The sequence below is a fragment of the Erpetoichthys calabaricus genome, chromosome 5 (assembly GCF_900747795.2).
Source record: "Erpetoichthys calabaricus chromosome 5, fErpCal1.3, whole genome shotgun sequence".
Lineage (NCBI taxonomy): Eukaryota > Metazoa > Chordata > Cladistia > Polypteriformes > Polypteridae > Erpetoichthys > Erpetoichthys calabaricus.
The window spans coordinates 1,118,406-1,139,167 of record NC_041398.2 but is presented as its reverse complement, the minus strand read 5'-3'; the positions used below and the strand labels follow the sequence as shown (position 1 = coordinate 1,139,167).

General features: G+C 40.4%; 2 protein-coding genes across 2 annotated transcripts in view; one reads left to right on the top strand and one right to left on the bottom strand.

Moving 5' to 3' along the window:
* Positions 1-20,762, bottom strand: part of LOC114651545 (gastrula zinc finger protein XlCGF57.1-like) — a 458,276-nt gene that overhangs the window by 68,786 nt on the left and 368,728 nt on the right. The window contains exon 5 of the mRNA XM_051927943.1: positions 8,854-9,259. The gene's annotated coding sequence lies outside the window, so the exon portion shown is untranslated. The remainder of the gene's footprint in view (positions 1-8,853; positions 9,260-20,762) is intronic.
* LOC127527841 (tripartite motif-containing protein 16-like) overlaps positions 1-20,762 on the top strand; it is a 514,766-nt gene that overhangs the window by 459,555 nt on the left and 34,449 nt on the right. The window lies entirely within an intron of this gene.

Genomic DNA, 20,762 nt, shown 5'->3' with positions numbered 1-20,762 from the left:
TCAGACAAATGAGATTGGTTTCGTCCGGCACAGGAGATGAATGTCTGAAGCAGAACTCCGTTAGCAGCGGTGTTATTTTTTTTCTCTTTTTTAAATCATCCTGAGATTTCCTGTATTTACTTACCCCGAGGAGGCTCAATTATAGTATATCCAAGTATAAATTAACATGACCGGCAGAAATATGTTTCACGAAAATACGGAAAAGACCCCTAAAGCTCCATCCAAGCATAGACAGGCATCAAGTCCAAGTTCAAGTTCAAGGTACGGCCCTTCAGAAACTGACCTGGAACAGATAGGCAAAAGTACAGATTTCCTGGGACCGGACACTACTGCATTGTCTCCAGTCGAGAGCAAAAGTGGAAGCGATAGTACAAGCGAATCGGGCCAGGATAGCTCGTAAATTCTAGAAGAGTCATTGAAACTGAAAATGGCTTTACCTTCCGTGTTGTCAACCACTCCTCACGAACCGGAATCATCGACTTCATTGTCAAATACAGGAAAATGCATCTAAGTTTGAGAGCAAACCTACAGCACTTGGCACTCGGATGACGTTAAGCAAACACTTAAGACTCGTACTGAAACAGCTGAACAACAGGCATCTACCGCTGACGGAAAAGCAACGGCTGCAAATTCTGAATGCAAAGCACTTGGAGACAGACTTGCTGCACTGGAAGATGGATTGTGATGGATGGCTGGCAGCTCAACCCGGACGAAACCCCCAGAACACTAGATAGTGACTTCCCTGAAGCTTAGCGGTGCCCCAGATTCCTGCAGCGTACTATAGGAGATGGAGTTTGGCTTCACAGCCCTGCTGGGTACCATGGGTGCCACCACAGGGAGACATGGGGATTTGTGTTTCCAATATAGCCCGGAAGTACTCCCAAGTCATGGGGACGGAAGGACAGAAGTACTTCTGGGCTGAAGAAAATACAAGTCTCTGACCCGGAAGTGCTGGTGAATCACAAGGATGGAAGGACAGAAGCACTTCCAGGTCAAGGACCATATAAAGGACTAGTGGAGACCCAGCAAGGGAGTCGGAGTTGGGAGGAGTGTAACAGAGTTTGCTGGGAGGTGTAGTGCTGAGGAGAACTGTATTATTTAGTGTTGTATTGCCTGTTTAAAGTGGCTGTGGTGCTCTGAAGGCACATTACAAGGAGGAAAAAAGAAATTAAAATACTTCTTGGTGCTTTTACCTGATGTCTTGGCATTTGTCTATTGGGTTTGAGGAGCAATAGCACCCTCTAGTGTCACAGGGTGTAGAAGGAATAATATTAGAAGGTCTCCCTGAGAATTATGAAAGTCTTAATACATTGAAATTCATAGCTGAGCTATTCTCCAAAATAACTGGAGAGGACTTCAAATCAGACAGTGAGATAGCAGCAGCTTACTGCACACGGGGATCAAATCCCTGTAAACCTAGACCTCTCATCGTGTATACTGAAAATTTACGATTTAAACTTCATATAATGTTACTTCTAGGACAGAAACAAGAGATTATATTTGAAAATAAGCATATTGGTATTTTCCCAGATTTCTCACCCTGAACAGCAGCTAAACGCATCACATTTTATAACATTAAACAGCACTTACGGAAAGCTGAGATCAGATACAGCCTCTTGTACCCTGCCAAACTGAAAGTGGACATTCAAGGCAAGCTATATGTTTTACTTCTCAGGAGGAAGCAGAAAAAGAGCTAAAAAACAGATCCCGACATTGTTTTGAAATACGATGAATCGTGAGTCGCATCCGGTCCTGGCATGACAAAGAAGATCTTACCCCCTGCAGTGATACTGGTACCGTTATACATCCTATTTACTTCTTGGTCACTTTTTGTTTATGTTTTATATTTTAATTTCAGTTACATGCTTATATATGTATGTATGTATATGCATGTATGTCTGCCTTTTCTTTTTCTTTAACATCATACCCTTGGCTTATTGCATTAGGGCTTACTATGCTTATCCAGGGCTACTGTTTAACATCATTCCCTGGGTTTACTCTGTTAAGACTGTTTAAAATTATATTTTATGCTTATGCTTGTAGTATTTGGACTGTATTTTCAATAGATATCTCTATATTGATCCTTATACACTGCCACTGGGAGGCTTGTTCTGTTTTGGACATGCTCTGTCTCTAGGTATGTCAGAGGACTGGGACGTTGAGAAGTGGGGTCCAACCTCATGTGGGGAGGCATAATGGGGGAGTGGGGGGACTAGGGGGGATAGAAGGAGAGCAAGCTATCTCTAATCTATTCTTTAAATCCTTATAATTATAAGTGCCAATGCAACATTAGGCTTCATGGCAATAACTGCTGGAAAAACTGAAAAATAAGGTCAAAGCTGTCTTATTTTCAGTTAAGACCACAAAATGACATCAAAACCTCAAAAGCAAGATCTTCATGACCAAACAGTTAACTTTTTGAGCTGGAATGTTAAAGGACTGAATCACGAAATTAAAGAGAAAGAAAGTATTCTCTCATCTAACAGCTCTAAATGCCAAAATAGTATTTTTACAGGAGACCCACTTATTAAGCAAGGATCAGTTTCAGCTGCACAGAGACTGGACTGGCCAAATATTCCATTCCAGCTTTACAAAGAAAACTAAAGGTGTGGAAATTCTTATACAAAGAACAGTAACATTTGTAGTAACAGATGCAGTGGCGTAGCTGGAGTTCGTGCCACCCGGGGCGGGGCTTCAATTTGCCACCCTCTAACGTATCTGAATATGTTAACCTATATAAATAGAAAATTAAAATGACATATGGATAAAAATTAAGATACTTTTTGTATAGATTTATTTATATATAGAGAAGCAGCAATATTTTTTCACATATAATTATTTATAAGCATCAACTAGACAAGAATACAGTACAGACGCACTGATAAGCCATGTTCTGATTATTAGTTTAATATAATTACGCTGCAAAAACCAGAACCGGTGTAGTGTACAAGTGATAGGTGGGGATGAGCAAGAATGCATTCGGATTGTTAACGAAACGAAATTATACATTGTGAATTCGTTTTTTATCTTCCTAGAAATTATTATCGGTGTAATGTTTCTTTTTATTTTTGTTATTGCCTCATAAATATCAACTGCCGTGTCTGATGCCGTCACAGAAGGATCATCTGAAAATAATTTTTGAAGCATTTGTGGATGAAAATCAGAGAATTTGACTTTTTTCATTCATGACTGATATTTTTCCGAACCCTGCTGCTTACACGTGAGGTGTTCTGAGCATTTTGGCCAATAATGCCACCCCAAAAATGTGCCGCCCAGTGGGCGGACCGCCCCCTCCGCCCACCCCTAGCTACGCCACTGAACAGATGTAATATCTGATCCTGAGGGGAGATATGTGATTGTCATTGGTAAATTATTTAACTGTAAAGTGATTTTGATAAATGTTTATGCACCCAATGTCGATGATAGGGACTTCATCCAAAATGTAATTGCATCCATTACAAATGTGAACACACATAAAATTATAATGGCTGGAGACTTTAATTGTGTTTTAAATCCAGATCTAGATAGGTCTCCTGCCACAGGGACAATGACGTCTAACACTGCAAAAACAATTACACAGTTTGTAACTGACCACAACTTATCAGACCAATGGAGATTTCTAAACCCAAACTCAAGAGCATATTCCTTCTACTCACCAGTGCATCACTGCCACACAAGAATTGATTATTTTTTATAGATAACAATTTCTTGGCAATGATTAAATCTTGTAAGTACAACACTATTGTAATTTTCAACCACGCTCCTCTGATCACCATGCCCCACACCCTTATCTCACAGATGGCGTGTTAAACCACTTTTATTAGCTGACGAGAACTGTACAGAATTTATATCCAAGCAAATCATTTTGTTTAGAGACAAAATCATCCTCCGAGGTTTCTGCAGGAATATGCTGGGAAACTCTGAAGGCTTTCTTAAGAGGACAGATTACCTCATATCTTCCCCACAAAAATAAATTGGAAACTAAAAAGGCCGGCTCCTCTTGACACGTACACAATATAGAAATGGTTGGCCGATTTGCGTAATATAAGATTAAATGCTTAGCTGCTGTTTCATAAGTAAGAGGGAGGGAGGAAAATAAATATTAAAAGCCGACTGAAACAGGGGAACTGCTCTTGTGATTTGCAACGTAGAATCAATGTACTCATCTGTGACTGAATAAAGACTTGTAGCAGTGCTTGAAACTTCAACTCCCAGCACTCTCTGCAGTGGCTCTGATTTGTCATCTGCTGAGGGTGCAGGGGCTGTTGGGTACAAAGAGGCCGGTACGACATTTAAAAGGGGGGCTTAGTGTTACCAAAAAAGGGAGAAGTATTGTGTCTTTCATGTCTAAAGTTCCTGTCTGTCTTCCTTCCATTGTGATTCCTGTGCCTTCTCATTTTTGTCCTGGATCGTTTCTGGGTCGGGGTCTGGATTGTCTACCATCTGCCTGTTACATGAGGACTGTATGTGGATTTATGGCCATCCTGTGAAGAAAGGAGAACTCCTGAACCCATCCACCCGTCTTCAGCATTTCAGGAACTACCGGTAGGACTATCTTTATATTCCCCTTCAATGTGCGGATCTCCAGACTATATACCTTCACCTTTACATTACATCTGTTTTTAATGGACATTACTGTGTGTGGTTTTTGTTTGTGGTTTGTTGTATTTAATGTATAATCGCCGTAAGGGGAACTGGGGTGGGATCATTGTTTTCATTGTTATTGTTATTACATTCTTTATATGCTGTTTTATTTTCAGTGGCTTTTTGTCCCTGTTTGTGAGTGTGTGAGACTCGGAATCTCCTGGAATTTCCACGAAAAAAAGAAATAAATCACCATCTTATCGATGGTGTGAATCTTAGTGTCACTGGACCGCTACAGACTGATTGATTGAACTATTCCCATTTTCCTCAGAGATCTCCTTCCTCATAGCCCACAAGCCTCAGTTTACATTAACAACATTATTTCAGACAACTTGAAACTAGAACGTGATACTAGACAAGGATGCCCCCTGTCACTACTACTCTTTGCAATTGCCATTGAGCCACTGGCCTTTCACTTTTAAAATGCATCAGAGATTTACTGGTAGTTCACTGCGAAATTCTTATGAGATAGACTCAACTAGAATGGACACCTTCCCGTTTATATTGGCAGATCACTTTAAAAACCTGGGGTTAAATTACAAGTAAATAGAAAGCCTTTTTCAATAAAACTTTTCTGTCTGCATGGAAAATATTCAACAAGATGTGAATAGATGGTCTACCCTCCATCTCACGTTAACAGGGAGAATCAATACTGTCAAGCTCAGCATCCTTCCCAAGCTTCTTTATCTATTTTTAAAGCATCCCCCTATACATTAACAAATCATTTTTTTTAAGAAATTAAATTCAATCACAACCTTATTTATTTGGAATTTGAAATATCCACACACCCAAAGGGCGACTCTACAACGACCTAAAGTAGAAAATGGTTTAGCACCACTTAACTTGCACTTGTATTACCTGGCAGCAAATATACAAGCTATAAAGAATTCACACTAAAACATGGCGTATGCACAAAATTGGAAATCTGTAACAGGACTTCTTGCCTTTTGCTGCCCTGGCTGCTGTTTTTATAGGCTCTCCTGCTATAGATGATGTAATGGCAGCTCATTCTTTTGGTGATTTATCCCTGGCTAATGTAACTTGTCCGGTGCCCTTGCAATACAATGTGTGTGCGGTTGACCACTCCAAGTACTTGTGGAAAACATTGCTGCAAATTACACTTTTTGAGTTTGCTAGTTCAACCACAGTGTAAGGATCAATATATAAAAAATAACTGGATTACAAGCGGACAATAACATCCCATACAGCTGGCATTGCAGGACTTGGTGATGACTATGAAATACCCGATCGGTAATCCAGATCCTGAGGTTGAAAACCCGAGAGTGAACAGAACTTGCAGAGGAGCAAGTAGAGCACATGTCCTCAAAGTCTGCCTTTGTAAAGCCGGTGCCAGTCAAGCACACAGCGCCAAGAGGAGAACTCTGGGAAATCGAAATTGACTTAGAAGCCAATCATCATCATCATCATCATCTATAAATACGAGGAGCTCTCTTCTAATTCTTCTGTTTGCAATGTCTTCTATCAACACTGAAGTAGCTGTGGTATTTGTAATGGTTTGGCCATTCTGTTCATCATTATATTGTTACAGAAACATTGCAATTAAGAGAATTAAATTTGAAAATGATATGCAGTTGATTTTGGTGTATTTGATACATTCCGCATCATTGATGCAAACCTGAAACAAGGGACAGCACACAGAAACAGTAGCACTGCTTTGACGCCGGGTGCTGCCAGTTGGCCAAACCGAGCAGAAAAGTGCGTATGCACGGGGGGAGGCTGCTGTAAAAATGTGCATAGCTTACAGCCAAGTTTAGTTTGTATACATCTCAAAGAGAGTGTGGAAATGGGTGTACGCAACATTTTTGTGCATATGCACCGTTTATACATGACGCCCCTGGACACTGGTCAAATTTGATAAATATACACAAGCCTGGTCTGCAATAGAAATAAAATCTTGCAGTTCTTCTTCATTCTGGCTGCTCCCATTAGGGGTTGCCAAAGCAGATCATCTTCTTCCATATCTTCCTGTCCTCTTCATCTTGCTCTGTCACACTCATCACCTGCATGTCCTCTCTCACCACATCCATAAACCTCCTCTTAGGCCTTCCTCTTTTCCTCTTGCCAGGCAACTAGTCCGGAAAATCCTTCTCCCAATATCCCCAGCATCTCTCCTCTGCAATGTCCAAAGCAACGCAATCTCACCTCTCTGACTTTGTCTCCCAATTGTCCCACCTGAGCTGTCCTCATTTCTAATCCTGTCCATCCTCATCACACCCAATGCAAATCTTAGCATCTTTAACTCTGCTACCTCCAGCTCTGTCTCCTGCTTTCTGGACAGTGCCACCGTCTCCTGCCCATATAACATAGCTGGTCTCACTACCGTCTTGTAGACCTTCCTTTTCACTCTTGCTGATACCTGATCTAAATCAGGGTGTCCAACTCTGACCCCAGAGGGCCGCACTGGCAGCAGGTTTTCTAGTGAGACAACATGTATTAGCAACTGTCAAAAAGCATCAAAGCTACAAAATGGCAACACTTACAATTTAGCAATAAAAACAGTTTATTTTTAATTGTCAATTCATTATTAACAGCAAATGCTCATGTATTAATAATCTCTAATGTACAAGGCCTCCAAGAACTCAAAGTAAAGAAGGAGAAACAACATTTAAAGTAAAACAAAATGTCAAGAACGTTCACATTGTAACAGGCCTGGCTCATCTTTGATTAACTCTGCTGGTTATCAGATAAAACGCAGAAAGCAAGCTAATGAAATGTCGGCTAACAGGAGCGCCGCAGAACAATCCCACCACTCAGGTGAGTCCTTCTGAATGAAGACAGACCAGGGAGGGCAGCTGGCTTTGTTCACGTCTTACAAGTCTGTCCTTCTCAGAGTGCCATCCACTTTGTGCTCCAGTCCCAAACTCCAAATGTGCTACGGGGTGCAGTGGGATTGCCGATCTGGAAGTGGCACTCTATACAGGGCTGATGAATGGTGACATAAAAATCTACAAAAGTGACTGATCACAAATGTCACATTACGTGTTTGTATGATCTTTGTGATGACCCTTTTTAGAGAACTCCTTGTAAGAGTCAAGCTATACTCACACATCTGAGAATATCAATGACATGAAATGTAAAAGGAGTGTGGCCAAAAAATGAAACATAAAACTTACAAAATCCAGAAAGTCCAAGCAGAGTGAATCAACACTGAGTAGTAAGGGGGTCAAATGTGACCTTCAGTGGTGGGGGTACAGAAGGGGCCACTTCTGCTTCTTGGAGTTTTCTGTCAAGTAAATGAAGCTGAAGCTTTGTGTAGCTGACACTCTCTCAAAGCAGAGCTTTCTAATCATCCATCCTGCTGTTGGAGTTTATTGAGCTCCTGTGGCCTCCAGCGTGTAGTTGTCTTGGGTATCGATATGAAGAAGGTGCTGAACTTAAACTGAAACCTGAACCAACACATTCGGAGTATAGAGCGTCCTTCACACACCACCCCAGGATATACTGACATGGAGCAAAGGGACATCCGTTATATTTTTAGGTTAAATTATCAAATGAACAGCTGGGTCAGCAGAGATCCCTGTGTGTTTCTGCTTTGTCTTCACTTTTTCTCTTATATGTTAGAAAATAAAATCAGTTCATTTCATTTGCATTGTGTTCTGCATTCATTATGATGTCCCATTACTCAAAACATTATTATTATTATTATTTTAAATAATATTCCTTCTATACATTAATTGATATTCTTCACAACTGTTGTCCCCCGTGCAAATCCTAGCATGCTGTTGTGTCGCCCTCTTCAGGTCTTAAACATTTCACTTTGAACCCTGAATGTTTCATTTTATTTGTATTTAGATCTTCTTAAATTCCCACTTTTGGACTCACCCTTGACACACAGCTGATGAGTGTGTTTGGTTTGTAAAGACTCGTATTATTTATAAATGATAACCTAAATTAGTGTAAAAGTCTTATAAAGCCCCTCTACATTGGTGTGTCATGTGACGGCTCTCTTTTTAGTCTCCTGTCCTCCTCGACTGTCCCTCCCCAGTATCTGATTGGACAGCATTAGCTGTCAGCTGACATCACTAAATGATTTCTTTATTATCAGGGTTAAGAACGGCTGTCTGCACTCAGCCCAGGCATCAGCCATAAGATGACATCCCAGAGATGGTACAAGTTCATTGCTACTCAGATAAGGCCCCCATCTCCAAAGCACCAAAACAAAAATATTCCCCTCATTGTCAGTGGCACCTCCTGGTAGTTGGCACTGCACTGTGGATTTGATTTGACTTCATTTTTTTTATTATTACATTGAACTTTTTCAGTTGTGTTCTGTGGTTGAAGTTGTTATCACCACACAGTACTGTTGCTACCTCATTCTGTTGTCTGCTGTTTGTATTGTTCACCATCTTATGTCACAGCACTGGTGCAGAGATGATCAGTCCCTGTATGGCTGACATAATAGCAGTACAGTTTCTGAGTCCTTCATGAAGTCTTACGTGTTGCTGATGACGGCTGATACAGGAGGACCACTTTCAACATTCAGAACAGCTAAGAGGCTTACCACAAGTAAGCCAGTAATTTATGAGAATGAAGGCCACTGCTGTCTGAAAAGCGTTAACCACATTTAGGACAACAATGAGGTTTTTTCTTGCAACTATTAGTTGTTGACGAAGATTTTTGCCGTTTGTGAAATATGTCTTGTATTCCAGTGTGTTCATTCCAGTATGAATTCATATGTGGTTCTGAGGTTACCTTACATTTACGATCTGTTTGCCACTTTCAGTGTTTTCTCCAATATTCTAATATACTTATTAACTACTTTAAACTGGAGTCCTTTATCCCATTCAGAAGATTTGTTTTCGATATTTTTGGTTGAGGAGCCAATGGAAAGATCATTTGTCACTCCTGGGACAGGCGTTACTCCAATATGACTTTGTGTGTGTGTCCCAAAACTTTTTTTGGAAGAGTACCCTTTACCACAGTCAGAACAGGTGTACTGCTTCTCTCCAATGTGAATCCTTCTGTGGCATTTAAGCATACTTTGACTTGAGAATCGTTTACCACATTGTGGACAGCAATAGGGTTTCTCTCCAGAGTGAATTCTCATGTGATCTTTCAGTGTCGTGTCGTGCCTTCTGGAAAAAGCGTGCCACATTCAGAACAGCTTTGTTTCTTACCAGAATAAATTACTTTATGATTATGAAGAGAACTGTTATATGAGAATCATATTCCACATTCAGTACAACTGTAAGGCTTCTCTCCAGTATGACTTCTCCAATGATTATAAAGAGAATTAAGGCATAAGATTTGTTTGCCACACTCAAAGCAACTGAGGTTTCTCTCCGGTGTGGCGTCTGATGTGACTCAGTAGGGTGCTTTGTTGTGAGAACTGCTTATCACATTCAGGAAAACAATAAGGTTTCGCTCCAGTATGAGTTCTGATGTGGCACTGAAGTGAGCATAAATCTAAGAATAGTTGCCCACATTCAGAACAACAAAAAGATTTTTCTCCAGTATGGATTTTGGCATGTCTATAAAGAGTTTTCTTGCTTGCATAGCATTTGCCACATTGAGAACATACATACTGCTTTTTCTCTTCAGGGTGAGTTTGTGTGTGTACTCGAAAACATCTAATGTTGAAAAACATTTTTCCACATTGAGAACAGCAATATGGCTTCTCTCCAGTATGAATTTGTGTGTGCTTATGAAAACTGCGTTTGTCAGAAAATTGTTTGCCACATTCTGGACAGCAATGAGGTTTTTCTCCTGTGTGTATTCTTCTGTGCCTCTGAAGATTGCTTATCATTGAGAATGACTTACCACAATCTGAACAACAATGAGGTTTTTCTCCTGTGTGGATTTGTCTGTGCCGCTGAAGATTGCTTATATGTGAGAACAATTTACCACATTCTGGACAACAATGAGGTTTTTCACCTGTGTGGATTCTTCTGTGCCTCTGAAGATTGCTTATCATTGGGAACGACTTACCACATTCTGGACAACAATGAGGTTTTTCTCCTGTGTGGATTCTTCTGTGCCTCTGAAGACTGCTTATCATTGAGAACGACTTACCACATTCATGACAACTATATGTTTTTACTCCATTGTGAATCTTCATATGCTTATTAAAATCACTTTTGTGTGTGAAATGTTTGCCACACTCCAAGCATTTTTTTCCAGTGTGAATTTGGATTTCTTTCTCCACTTGCTGTTGGTCAGTTTTGATGGCTTCCGTTTGTGTTACTCCAGTAGCAGGGAGAGAACTGCACTGCAAAAATGCTGCTGTCAGGTTCTCTGATTCTCTTGTTGATTTCTTCATACCTTTCTCATTGTATTGAGGAGAGTGTTGACCAAATGAAGGTGAAGAGAAGCTGCCATTCTTCTGTAAATCTGAAATAACAAACATTTTAACTATCATTAGGTTTTGTTTTCCTGACACCTTTATCTAAGGCGACTAACAACATTTCAGACACAACTGGTTACATTTCTCTTGCTCTTCTTAATCAAGCAAAGGCAGATCATGTGAATTGCTTGTGGTCACATGGTGTCAATAGCTGTATTTAAACTTGCAACTTCAGGGTTTGATGTCCAAATTCCTAACCACTACCCCTCCTTTAAAAATAAATGAAACAGTACAAGTAAAGTGGTGGCACACTTGTTGGAGTTCCTTCCTCACACTGAGGTGCCATATATGGTCTGGACACTCCGTGTGTGGTCTTTACATGTTCTGCTGCTGTCTGTTCAATTTCTCCAACTTTTTCTCATATGTGAAAGACAGGCCTGAGCTGATCAATCGATCACAAATCAAAATCAGCCAATTTTCACTCCAAATGACATTACTGATCAGCAAATTAGCTGATCTTAACAACTGATTTTGAATGATAAAAAGCATGCAAGACAAAATTCCAACATTACCAAAATACAGAAACACGTCCTCAACCAGTCTAAGTTTTATTGCCTTCCAACAACAGATAACAAATTTGCGGTTTGTAATATATGTGCAAAAAGAAGTCAGTGATGGAGGATTCTTGTTTTGTTCAGCTTGTTTTTGTTCCATTATGTCTGCATTATGGGTAAATGTTCTTTGTGTATGCTGAAGCACTTTTTTATGAAATGTGAAGTTTATGCATGGCTAACAATACATTTATTATTCTGAAGAAAAAAAAACTCATTATTATTATTGATATCAGCAGACCCTAATGGAATGGGTGATCAATATCAACTCTAAACACTTCCATCAGAGCCTTCCTACCACATTAATGTGTAATGAGACAGAAGGGCCCAAGATCATCTCCAAGTGAAGATTTCACACCACTGCCAACTTGTCCAGGCCATGCTGCCCAGCAAGTTTAGGCTGAGAGCAGAACACAAGATGCTGAAAGAAGACCCTGAGACCCCCGAATGTCATCATGGCTCGTACAGGTAGCTCTTGTCACTGTTAACATCAAAGTGCACGAGATTACCATTAGAAAGATGAGGAACATATTAGGTGAGCACTGGCTTGAGCAAATTCACTCTTATTTAGCGCACAGGGGTGAGGATTTTATTCTTATTTATTTCTTTTTGTGGACATTTCTGCCTTATCTGCCGCACAACTTAAGAAATATACATGTCTTTAACAAAATATGACTTTTAATATTCTCATTGAACGTAATGCACTGTAAGCCTAACATACGTCACAGCTTCACTCAAAGCTTCATGATGTTCAAGTCATACGCTCAAAATTTTAGATTTTTCCTTATTCACCCAAGTTTTTCTAATTTATCATTTATTAGGTAACCTATTGTTTGTTATCATGCACCCGAGCAGGTGGTCTTTATCCAAGTTTAATTAACCGTGTTTTCCACTCTCATTTCAATCTTCTAAAAACATCAAAGCACCCACCGTTAGAATTTATAACTGCTCTCTTTAATACTTAATCACATTACTCACTCATTCCAACACTCCCAGGTGACTCTTCTCCTTCTCTCTCATTTCCGTTGGTGATTTTCTCTTCAGACTCTGATAACTCTGATTTCAGCTCTGCAGAATTTTCCTGCAAAGCCAGTTGTCCCATATTAGAGGAGCAGGGCTGTAAACTGGATGGAGATTCTTCACAGGCATCTTGCTTGAAAATATCTTCAGTTTCATGCTTTGGAAATTCAAGACCACCTGAGAAATCATTCAAATCCTCAGTTTTAATGGCAGCAGTCACCCCCTTGCACTCCTCCTCCTCTTTAAAAACTGAAATTCTTTCTTCGTGATCCTCCAGCTTCACACACACATATTCTGGTATGAGCCGCTCACAGTTCTCTTCTTTGATGTCCACCGTTCTTTCATCCACACCATCTTCTTTGGCAGAGGCCATGCTCTGTGGGAAACTCTTCTCTCTTTAAATGTCTGCCCTTCTCTTCTCAGATTCACTTCTCACATGGACAGCCCTGGGCTGGAGGCCATTCGACACCACAGTGTATGGACAAGTGAAATCGGAAAGCCCTGTGAAAATAAAAGTGGGAGAATTAACTTCATAAAGTCAGTGAAAATAATGAGCAGACTTCAGGGTCACAGTGCCCTCCATAAGGTTTGGGTCAAAGACACATTTTTCTTGATTTCCTCCTCTGCCTCAGAGTTTAAAATTATAAATCCAACAATTCAGATGTGATCAAAGTGCACTGCAGACCTTCGTTAAAGAGATTTTGCATACATTTCAGTGCCACCATGTAGATATGACAACACTTTATCTACACAGCACCATCATGTTTGGACACAGCAATGGCAGGTCTATTAAAGCTGTCATATTTAGGGCTTTGTTTGATTTCCTCGCTGACCTTGAACTGCGCATTGGGAGCTTCATTCTGTTAAGTTGTTATATTCTATATCTTATATATGTGCTCCTATTTGTGGGATTACAGGACTGCATCTCGACTGGGAGTAGGACATTCAGGGTTTGAGGAGAGTGGGTTTGTAGGAGGTTACTCATGACGGGTGTGTTTTATGGGAGAGAAGAACAAAAAGTGTGTGGCTAACATCAAAGGTGTTGTGTTGTTATTTAAGTTTAACATTCGTAGTTGAGGATGGCTGCTAATTATAGAATCCTGCCTGCATTTGACAAGAGAAAGGCATACGAGAGCTGAAATAATTAAGATTTTTTAAAAACATCCTTAAAATGGGCAGGGACACTTTTAGATAATGAAAATGACAAAGCAGTGATGTTTAAAAAGCCAGTGACTGTTGAATTAACCAGCTCTGATCATTACTGTGTGAACATCTCAGATAAAGAAATAAAAACGATGAGCATTGTGAACGTGAGATTCTAAGAGTCTCAGAAAACAGGAGTACAGGAGAGAAGTAAAAGGCTTTGTTAAACCTTCACCTGCAATGTGGACCTCCTTCACTGAACTGATTACACAAACTGATTCACTGCTCAGGTAACAAAGAAGCAGAGTGGGCTTCCTTACTTAAATAAATTGTTTAGAATTGTGAGACTCGCCTGAAATACGACAAACCCAAACTAAGAGCAGCTGTTGGTTTGTCGTTAGCCTATGAATACAATGAAACTGCGGCTACAGACTGACATGAACGTCAAACAGGAGTACGGGGTCTTCACATCATTGACACATTTCAGCGCAGGAAGTTCTGTAAAGACAAAGAGACCATCAGAAATTGTGACACAATTCATTCACTCGTTCTCAGATAAGAGTACATGGAGCTCCTCAGAAACTACGTAGTGATAATGGTGGGGAATCAGAGAGATGGCAGAGAATTTTAACATTGAAACAAAGACCACCGCTGCATACAGTCCCTGGGGTAATGGACTACCTGAGAGACACAATCAGACACTCACAGAAATTATACAGAAAGTGATAAAGAATACTGGATGTGACTGTTAGTGCCAGATTAGCACCACAGGGCACTAATGGTAAAGAATACCATGCACAATATTTATGGGTACAGCTCATATCAGCCGGTGTTTGGCTGAAATCCAAATCTTCCTTGTGTTCTCGTGGACAGACCACCCGCCCTAGAAGGCACCACTAGGAGTGTGTCAGTGGAGCACATATTCCAGCACTGCACACTCCAAGATGAACATTTACTGAAGCCGAGTGTTCAGACTGAATACGCAGAGCACTCCAGAGACAGGTGAATTCTGAAAATGATAAATCTGAGACAAAGTGGACAACAAAAGAGTGGACTGTGCAGAATGGAAGGGACCTGCAGAGGTCATGGGAGAGGATGGAGTTGTGAAATGTGTCAGACGTGGAGGTGCTCTTGGAAGGGCCCACCATTCTAGACTATGTAAAGTCAACGGTAAAGGTGACAATCGACAGACCACCAGCAGTGAGAGAGATGAAGAGAGAGATTTATCTAACACTACATCAGATAGTGAAGACACTGGAGATGAGATGGAGACTCTAAACTCTTCAGTCCCAGTAGAAGATGTCGATGTTGAAATTGAGCAAACTCACAGGTTAAGTCGGAGTCATTGTGTTTGTCTAAAAAAGGAGCAAACTGTGAGATATGTGGACAGAGATGATGGCATACAGATTAAGAATTAGATTGAGCTGGCAAACCAGAACTTGGTATAATTTAGAGTTTACTGATCCTGACAGCACTGCTGACACAGAAGGGTCTGTTGACACAAAGTGTGGATAATCTGCAAGTTGAACCAGAAACTAATGCACTGCAACTCTGGGACTTGTGTGTGGAAATCACGGAGATATCAGCGGAGTCAGCAAAGCAGGAAGAGATAAGAAGCTGGAAAAAGAAATGGAGCATCTGAGGAGGTGGAAAACCACAAGATGGATATGCCCTTTAAAAAGAGAGTTCAGCAGGAATCGTACCTAAAGACCACCTAGTGGCACGATGGTCTGAGGGGTAAGATAGGAGTGGGCTCAACAGGGATTCACCAACATGGGCATCAGAATCTGCTCACCAAGGTCTCTGAGGTGGCACTGACACTTTAAACAATGAGGAGAGACAGTTGAGCTCCAGCCCATAATAGTCGAGTCGCAGCTCTGCAGCTTTCACATTTTGTATTTTGATGGCTTCATGTGGTCCGACACAAACAGCCCGATTGGCTTGAGTCCTGCTCTTCATTTAACACGGCCATCTCTAGTAAGCAAAAGAATAAAAGTGTACAGAAATACTGAAAGTAGTGGTAAAGGATAAAGGACATTAAATAAAACAATACCATTTCAAATATCACAACAAAAAACTGCCATGTCAGCTGTAGATTTTATTTTATTCCTCCAGCAGTACTAGCTTGTGTAATGTTTGTATTTTTCTATTTCCCATTAAACAAACCAAAGTCTCCCTGTTACAGTGAAACCGCACGAGCATCTTTCCTGATAAGAAAATACAAAAAAAAATTCATTTCAATTTTTTCTAATAAGTCTCAGTATGAGACAAACTGCTGGCAATGAAACCTGAACGCGCCCTGTAAAGTTACATCGCTCGACGCCACTTTAATAAAGTTTGCCGATGACGTCTTTAGAGGAAAAAGTAAAAAACACAAAGAACACGCAGAGCTCGAGAAAAATCAGAAATGAACGACGGGGCCGTGCGGGAGCGAGCGGCTGAACAAGCGCGTGCCCGACGGACAGCACAGTTCGGAGCATGCGCGAAATCAAAAGGAGAAGCAGCGAGGAAAAGTGAACGAGACCGAAAAGAGAAGAGAGAAGATGCAATCCCGAGTTAACGCGCTTTCGCCAAGTCAGATTTTCCATTACATTTCACGGGACACCGATAGGAAAATAGAGTAACGTAGCATCGTCTAAAAGTGCGCGTCCCCCGTCATCCACAGTAAAGTCGTGAAGGTGCGATTTGCTGTGCCGCCTCCACCACCACGTAGCGCTCAATCCCCAACACTTAAAAGCGAAACACGGGGCGTCAGGCACCTCCTCAAATTTAAAGCTACCCAGCAAGTTGCGGTCTTCCTCACTGCTGGCGATCCCCACGTTCGACTTTTTCTCACCTTCCGCACTTTTGCTTGATCTTATGGCCGTGAAGAAGTCTGAGCAAAAGTACTGATGTGCTGCTGGATACTGACGTGTCGAGCTTTCGAAGCGCTGCTATGCTGCTTGTTTGAAATGTGCCTGTCACGTGATTCTGATACACGCTAGCGTCATGACGTCATTATATCCTCGCTGTCGATTGGTCAGCCCCCTCATCTGCTGAACGACGTTGGCTCAAAGCGTAAAAGCAGTTGGCCCTGCGGCATCTGTAAGGTGAGCTGACGCGAGTTTAACTCCTAGTTGGGGCTCGCGTATGGTGTCTGCACAAAGTTTAAAAAATGACTTTTTAAAAAGAGTTATGTGGTACTTGTCTGTAAGTTAACAAATACTTTTAGGAGACATTATGAACGATTCACATGGGGCACCTCATTCCTTGGTGTAGAATCGTATCGACCTAGAATCTGTAACAAATTACTAAGCATATTTTACGTAAGGCAGCACTTATTATAACAATCCAGCGCCACCCCATGTCGATCATATCAGAGAGGCTAAGAAACGCTTCACCAAAGCCGACATGTATCTGCGCACGACACTCCTCATTAAACGTTTTTACTACTCAGTGATTCCCAGATCTGTAGCTGATTTGTATTATTGTTATTAAAAAAGTAATGTGAGTAAAAGCCAGCTGTGCATAACTAATCACAACTGTCTTTAAAACAGAATCAGTGCAATCGACAGCGTCTTCTGCAATTTAGGGAAAGTTTCGGGATTTCTGTGTTAATAAGACACAAATGTTGAAAGGAAACTTTCCGAATTCATCCAGAGGTGAACATAAAGATCACTCAAGTACTGACAAGAAAGAGCAGCTGGATAAGCACATCTGGAACCAAACTTTCAAAAAAACATCTGACTTTGTCAGCAACATCATTTCGTTGTGAATTCATCTTATCAAGGGGGGGGGTGGGGTAAATAAGTAATCTTACTTCTGAAGTGCAGCACAAGAAAGTAAATCCATCCATTTTCCAACCTGCTGAATCCAAACACAGGGGTCTGCTGGAGCCAATCCCGGGCAGGGTGCCAACCCACCGCAGGACACACACAAACACACCCACGACAATTTAGAATCGTCAATCCACCTAACCAGCATGTCTTTGGACTGTGGGAGGAAACCGGAGCGCCCAGAGGAAACCCACGCAGACACGGGGAGAACATGCAAACCCCACGCAGGGAGGACCCGGGAAGCGAACCCAGGTCTCCTAACTGCGAGGCAGCAGCGCTACCCACTGTGCCACCGTGCCGCCAGAAAGTAAATCATTGATGTAAATAGAATTCTTGACAGACTAAGCTTTTGTCGTTTCTGTTTTCTTAAATCATCTTCAGTCCCACAATCCCCCGCAGTCTCTGACACGTTTAACGTTCTCTGCTCCTCACCTGTCGTGTCACCCAAAGCATCAACACGGAGTTTCATTCAAGGCTTTACCGTCCGTCCTGTCATAAGACACACATTTCCTCTTCATACGTGTTCAATAATAATAATAATAATAATAATAATTAATAATATGGCAGGAATGAGAAAAAGCTCAAGATGGTAATATTTATGAGAAGAGCCCTCATGACATCAGGGTGAGGAGGTGCCTTGTCTCCCGTTACGTGAGCTCGTCTGCCGCCCCTCACTTACATTGGCACGCGTTACACTGGGGGGCAAATGCAATGGAGAATACCGACAATGTACACCTTCAGAAGTGGAGTAAATCGACTGTACACTGAAACATTGGGTTGTCAAACGTAAAATACAAAGGAGAACATTTCAGATAAACGATAAGATTTGTTAATGATAAACAATGCAACATAACTTATATGTGTTTTTACTTTTTCATTTATTCTCACCAAACGTTACATGGGAAATGAATATGGGTAATATGTTTACAATAATTCTGATTAAAATACACTGTCAAAATATATTAATGAACAAAGTGAGACACATTGGACTTTTATCACAAAGCGTGTGCGCTGTCATTTAGGACACAATGCATTGTTAACGTCACGCACTCTCTACTGACGCGATGTCACGAAAACAAAGAAACAGCGCAGTCCATGAAACTCACAGCCTCCTTGATTTCTGACCTTATGATTAGTTGTCAATATCATATAAATAAAGTCATTTTAAGAAGATGACAAGTCTGCTATATTCAATAAACGCTCCGTTTTAAATGTTTGCATATACAGAATATAAAACAGAATCTCAATGATGCGGGACTCGCGAGTAGTAAGGAATAATATGTGACACTGAGAAATTATAATTCATAATAACGTGAACAAGTAAAAACTATCCATCCTAAAACGGACACTGTAAACGTAGGTATTTCAATAACTAATTTAGGGAGAAGGGTATTGCTGTAGACGGAGACATTATGGGGGGATCTGAAGGCGGGATAACTGTAAATGCAAGTGGATAGTATTGGTAATTCAGAATTTCAACGAATGAGATTATTGTTACTCTATGATAATCAAAAACTCACCTGTCCAATTATCAACGTTTGAAGTTGTCTATCAAGTGTAACTTTATCCAAACGTTTCACAGTTCGTGATCTCTACTTCTTTGAGGTTCCGCCTTATTGAGTTTGAGTTACCTCTAAATGACCTGCCGTTGTACCAAGCGATGAAACTCCATTAAACGAAAGGAGACAAAAAAAAAAAAGAAGCTGCGGCGATGAAACTCCATTAGACAACAGAAGAAGAAGAAGCGACCAAACTAATTGCTTATATATTTGACGATGGAAGTAAGTGTGCTTCGAAATGAAAACGTTCTAAAGTTGCATTTTTTTGTATTTTTAATAACTTTGTTTTGCATGGTTATGTTTGTACCGTGAACCTTTACGTTTGTATTAATATTCATTTTCGCTGTAGTAATTGATTTATATTCAGTGCTTGAAGTGGACCCGCACTCAGCAGTACCGGCAACTCTTCAAATTCCACAAGACAAGTTTCACGAGAACTCATCAACTGTGCATGGAAAACGAAAAAAAACTTTTACAAGCATCTAGGAAACGCTTGATGAGTTATTCTGTCGTGAAGTGGGCTTTTGATAAAGTTCAGATTGACTGCAGTGGTGCACTATGTTACCTTTTTTCTTTTCAGTTTAGGTCCTTATGTTGGAGTAATGTGTCTAAATTGTAATACCAAGTAATCTGCGACGTTTTTGTACCGTCGATTTTAATAGAATTTCATGGTAGTTTTGTGCAGATGATGCCTGCAATTTCTAAATTGTTAAAAGACTTTCCTGCAATGGGCAGTGAGCCACTAAATTATAGGTGAGTCAGACTGACAGTCGCGATGTGCACAGAGCCTTTCCGTTTAATTACAAGTGACACTTATATTTTTTTTTCTTTTCAGACAGTTTGCTACAAGAATATCTTCTGGAAATTGGATGTTAATGAAAAATCAGGTAAATTGCAAACACCCATTTCTTAAACTTGTAATTCACTTGTAGTGTTTGACTTTCACGTGTGTCTTTTTTTCTTTCCTTCTCTTCCTAGGACATCCCTGCTGGTTCAGACTGAGGAGTTTTGATGGTATGTGAATATGAACTGTAAGTTTTATGTAACTTTACATTTGTGTTTAGATTGTGTAGGATTTCAGTACTTTATCTCTTCTCCTCTCTCAGTCTGCTCTTTATCTGACCAGGACGGACCCTTTGATTTTACTGCTCTCAGTCTTTTAAAGATGCTGATAATATATCATTTTTTTTTATGTGTGGCATACCTTTAATTGTGGCATTCATTTAACTTGCCCTCCACTATTAATGACACCCTTATAAAAATGTTAATTTTAAAAATATTTATTTCTTGATGAGGGCTTTGTTTTTCTTTGAATGAAATTGTTTCAATTAAAAGTCAGATGTTTCTAATTTTTTCAGTGCAAGGTGACATTTCTTCAGCAAACAGGGATTTTTTTTTGTAACCGTTCTTACTAATTTTTACAAGGGGTGCCAGTAATAATGGAGAGCACTGTATTTATCCTTTATATCTTAGGATGACGTGCCTGTGACTTGCATATTACTTTAGGTGGTGTCCAGATTGGTGTATTCATAATACTCTGAAATAATTGATGTATTCTAAAAAACTATTGAGATAACCATGAATGAGAGTTTGTGTAGTGAACCACAGAGGAATTCTCACAGTTTGAACTCTATACCAAAGTGTTCACTTTTATGAGAAAACAGGA